Here is a 5,657-nt window from a genome sequence, read left to right as displayed (position 1 = left end):
CGGTTGGTGTAATTGGTTTTCAAAGGAGAAAGCTTTCAGAAGCGCTTTTCCATGCTCAGAAGTGCTTTCCCTTGTTCGATGCTATCTTCCGGAAAGGTAATGTTAACCTACCTACTTTCTTCCTCTGACTTGTCTCAAATCCCAAATTGGGAAATTTTGAAATTTGACTCTTTGCTGATGGTTATGTTTTCACTGCAGTGAATATTTGGAGTAAAAACTTCTTCGATCAATCTCCTCTGCTGATAGCTCTTTCTTTCCAATTAATTGGTAATCCTGAAATTGGGCTTGTTCCAACGGTTTTGCCTTGCCCTTTGTTGTTTGTTGCAGGTTGCGGACATCATACCGTATAGTTCACCCGAGGCTGCGGTTGAGGAATGGAGTGTGAGGACTAATGTTGGATATATGCGACCTTCAAAATGATATCTGGCTCTGTCATTCGTTTCGAGGGCAACACTTCAATTTCACTGCCTTTCGACCTGCAATCAATACTTTGAAAGAAGTGGAGGCATTCTTGACGCAAAATCCAACTGAGCTTGTTACCATCATGGCTATATTCACACGTAAGCTCTACTTCCCGAGACTTAATTAGAATTTCTGTTACATCTTTGGTTGCTTTTGACAGCACAGGCCTAACAGGGACACCAGGAGTAAAATCACACTTCTTTGGAAGTTCCCACACACCATGCGAAAAGACTGAACTCCAGGAGGCTAATAGAGTTTGCTCGGCGTATCCAAATCCGCAATTTCGACTGCAGCCAACGGATTATGCATAGAGGCTCACACTCAAATGCAACAACAAGAAGTGACTTCATGTGATTCTTTTAATTTCTTTTTGCAGGTTATGGTTGGGTAACTTGATGAGTTCATTCAGCTTCTTTGATTGCAATTCTAATCTGTTGAGTGAATATGCATTCCAAGGGATATATATTTAATCAACAAGTTCTGTGTGGCAAATTGCATCCATCATACACAGTTGGAGCTCTCCATATAACAGTGATAACAAAATACTGTGTAGTACGTACAAACCACTGAAAACAATAGGAATTTAAGGGAGGCAGTTAAGTACAGCAGAACCACTTATGAACAACATGATGCAGCACTAGATCCTTCGGCGGGTCTATCAACAAGAACCAACCCTGCTGGATTTTGAGCCAGCTGAGCCCTTAGTAATCTCTTGGCAAATTCATAAAACACTTCATTAACGTGGGCTGCAGATTTGGCGGGAATTCGGCGTTACTGTCCCGAGGAAAGTTCCGTCGGAATAAGAGAGTAATCGCCTTTGACTGCTATGAGTTTGGGTTATGCAGGTCTAATTGTGTACTGTTTTATGTCGTTCATGACCTTCTTTTTTGTGTTGTAACAAGAACAACATTTTCTTTGTTTCAGGTACATGCTGGACTTCTTATGCGTTTTTGTGGCACCCGGTTGAGCATTACGTGTTGTTTGTAAAAGCTGCATTTCACCCCTTTTAATTTCAACCATTGGTTCCCTCTGTTATGGATGTACATGAATTTGATCTTATGATGGTGTTGGTTTAGGCATTGTGTCGCTGTTTAGGTTTTTTCTTGCAGGCTTCCTGTGTTCAGCCCCAAAATCAAAGGGTGTTGCAAGCTTTCTGCTATCATTGTAAGCCGGATGAGCAGTTGCTATCAGTGCAGAATGACTTGCAATTAGGCTCTGCGGAAGGTTAGATAGCAGCTTATTATTTTGGACTTATCATATGCGGTTCTGTTGCAGCCGACGGTGACTCAACCATTCTGTAACATCCTAGCAGGTTTTGGAGCTAAGTGTACAACCTCCGGCATTATGCACTTTATTGCGAAGAAATTGTTTGCTGTACTTATTGTGGATGAGTGAGCTTGAGAGAAAATCGCCATTTGATGCAACCAACTGCCAGTAGTGCAAAATATTCTCCTAGTGCTCAGAATTGCATCCTTGACAAATTGAGCAGCATCGGTCTCAGATGCCAATGCATTTCACTCTTCTGCCTAAAATTCTTTAGGATCTCCTGTGGCTCATAAGGAGACAATTTTGTAGCCTCCTGTGACACAAACTCTTCTTTTTCCTTATGCCCTTATCACACTTTTCTTGCAAAATATTTTTCACACCTTATTGTTATATTGATTACTCCTGTATGAATGAATGGCCCTATAAACGTACTGTCTGAACTTATTAATGGCGGGTCATGTAGGGACGTGAGGTCCATACAACTTTTGCTCTTTATTCAAGCAATGTTTATTCCTGATGTGTCTTTTAAAGGATGAAGCAAGTTTGTGTAAGGATTTCAAAATTCAAATACTGTCATGATCACATGTAACCTATTATACACAACTTTGAATTATGATGACCTCTATTCTTTTGTTTCAAAAAAAATCAACAAAACCAATTAAAAATCGAATCAATCTATAATTGGTTAAAATTACTTTGATGTCAACTCTAACATTCATTTGGAAATTAAAGTCAATTAGAGTGCGAATCATTAGTAAAAATAAACAAATAAGATTAAATTGACAATTGGAATTAAACTTAATTTGAAATTAAAATCAAATTAAAAAAAGAAAAGAGTCAAAATATTAAAATCCATTTTATACTGACGAATGTATGCAAATGAAAAAATGGAAAAATTTCGGGATCAAAATCGGGGTATGACAGTTGCCCCTATTTAAGCGTCTTCAACTAGAGAATATGAAGCAAGACACTCTTCATATGATCATAGTGGGAGATGATTAAATACTGAGAAGACCCGGATTTTGATCCTGAATCCCCATGATATGATGTGATATGATATGATATGCCATGATATGCATGGATATGCATGGATGCATGATTCTTTTTTTGTAATTTTATCTGCTAGGGATATGATGGACCCTTGACAGGAGATGCTATTAGACAGACCAAACTGTGGGGGAATACTGATGATCCACAGGGAGACAGACGAATGGTAAGAAACAATCTTGTTGGGGAAACAGTCCTGCTGGAGAATCAGACACACTGGGGAGTATTCAAAGTGAGGTTTGATGAACGGCACTTAGAATACAAGGGATTTTGGTAGTAAGTTCACATACGACTTGACAACGCTGGGGAATAATCAAGGAGAAAACTCTCCAGAACAGGTTCATGTATGACCTGATACCGGAATAAGGGTTCAACAACAGGTTCATACATGACCTGAATAGTATTGAACAAAACTTCAGAGCAGGTTCAAGTATAACCGGACCCCGGAATAAAAGGGTTCAATGACAGGTTCATACATGACCTGAATAGGATTGAACAAAGGATCTTCAGAGCAGGTTCAAGCATGACCGGACCCCGGAATAAAAAGGTTCAATGACAGGTTCGTACATGACCTGAATAGGATTGAACAAAGAATCTTCAGAGTAGGTTCAAGCATGACCGGACCCCGGAATAAAAAGGTTCAATGACAGGTTCGTACATGACCTGAATAGGATTGAACCAAGGATCTTCAGAGTAGGTTCAAGCATGACCGGACCCCGGAATAAAAAGGTTCAATGACAGGTTCGTACATGACCTGAATAGGATTGAACAAATAATCTTCAGAGTAGGTTCAAGCATGACCGGACCCCGGAATAAAAAGGTTCAATGACAGGTTCGTACATGACCTGAATAGGATTGAACAAAGAATCTTCAGAGTAGGTTCAAGCATGACCGGACCCCGGAATAAAAAGGTTCAATGACAGGTTCGTACATGACCTGAATAGGATTGAACAAAGAATCTTCAGAGTAGGTTCAAGCATGACCGGACCCCGGAATAAAAAGGTTCAATGACAGGTTCGTACATGACCTGAATAGGATTGAACAAAGAATCTTCAGAGTAGGTTCAAGCATGACCGGACCCCGGAACAAAAAGGTTCAATGACAGGTTCGTACATGACCTGAATAGGATTGAACAAAGAATCTTCAGAGTAGGTTCAAGCATGACCGGACCCCGGAATAAAAAGGTTCAATGACAGGTTCGTACATGACCTGAATAGGATTGAACAAAGAATCTTCAGAGTAGGTTCAAGCATGATCGGACCCCGGAACAAAAAGGTTCAATGACAGGTTCATACATGACCTGAATAGGATTGAACAAAGAATCTTCAGAGTAGGTTCAAGCATGACCGGACCCCGGAATAAAAAGGTTCAATGACAGGTTCGTACATGACCTGAATAGGATTGAACAAAGAATCTTCAGAGTAGGTTCAAGTATGACCGGACCCCGGAATAAAAAAGTTCAATGACAGGTTCATACATGACCTGAATAGGATTGAACAAAAAATCTTCAGAGTAGGTTCAAGTATGACCTGACCCCGGAATAAAAACAATTGGACTCTGACCGTAAGCAATGGACTACAACCAGCTTTTAACGGATTTTGCCAACAACAATTGGACTTTGAAATGAGTTCTAGTAACAACTGAGCTTGGAATAATGCCTAGCAACAACTGATTTTTAGGAGACACCAATGAGTCTTGAAATAATTCCAGGGAATGACATAGGGGTTCTGGAACTTCGTCAGAATAAAAGTGACATGTCTGGGAATTCATTCGAGAGTAAAAGAAACAAATTCTGGAAATGCATCAGAATTACAAGTGATATTCCGGAAATACAACAGAATACAGACACATCTGGTAATACATCAAGGAAATTCTGGAAATACATCAGAATATAGACATATTAGAGAACACCTCAGATAGATGGTGAAACATCTGGAAATACATCAGACAAGTTATGGAAATTCATCAATAAACCAAGGAGTAATCCGGAAATTCATCGGATAATCCAAAAAGAAAATGAACCTTAATGGAAAATTTTTTAATAGGTGCCAACTGGGTTGGATTTGAAAATGACTGCAAAAACCGGATGATGGTTTAAGGATACCAAAGACAAGCTGGAATTAGAGGTCAAAGGATCTAGGACCGACAACAAGACCTGGGTCGATGCAAAATGAGCACGAAGTACATTTCAGCTATGCATGATTTGAATTCTTTTATGCATGATATATGAATGATCATGATTATGAGAATGCTGACACTGGGCAGACCGGGAGTTTGTAAAGGCTTTTTATGGAAGCTCATGATTCCTCAACACCGAGAACTCAACCAAATATTTGTGATAGATGTTGTCAAAGGAGGATTCTATCCAGTTTGATAGCCACAGCTTAGCCAATGGATCCTTTTGGAGGATTAATGAATCGTGCTAGCATAATTTTCGGGCACTCGTCTTAAACTCAATAGTTGTTGACGTATGGCAGAATTCGTTTGAGCAGTTTGAAAGCACAAAGAAGGAGGTTCTGCCCCAGTTTGTGGCTCACCTTGCCCCAGTTTTGTTGGGTCTTTGGAAATGTTCACCTTGAAAAGGGGTTTGGAAACAACTTTCCATGAGACTACCTCGAGATGGCTTGCCCCAAGTGTTTGAAACTTGCAATGGTCTGAACTTGACTAACCAAATGTTGGAATGGTAGACTCTTGATTGATTGTCCTTTGGATAGCTGGACTCATTGAGCTCCGAGGTGGCTTGCCCCGGACTAAGTCTTGAAGCAAATTACTCTTGGCTAACTGAACCATGGAGTGATTGGACTTACTGAACTCTGAGGTGGCTTGCCCCAGTCTGATTCTTGAAACAGATTACTCTTGGCTAGATGACCCTTAGGGTGACT

Source organism: Lathyrus oleraceus, chromosome 5 (genome assembly GCF_024323335.1).
Source record: "Lathyrus oleraceus cultivar Zhongwan6 chromosome 5, CAAS_Psat_ZW6_1.0, whole genome shotgun sequence".
Lineage (NCBI taxonomy): Eukaryota > Viridiplantae > Streptophyta > Magnoliopsida > Fabales > Fabaceae > Lathyrus > Lathyrus oleraceus.
This window is presented reverse-complemented; position numbering follows the sequence as displayed.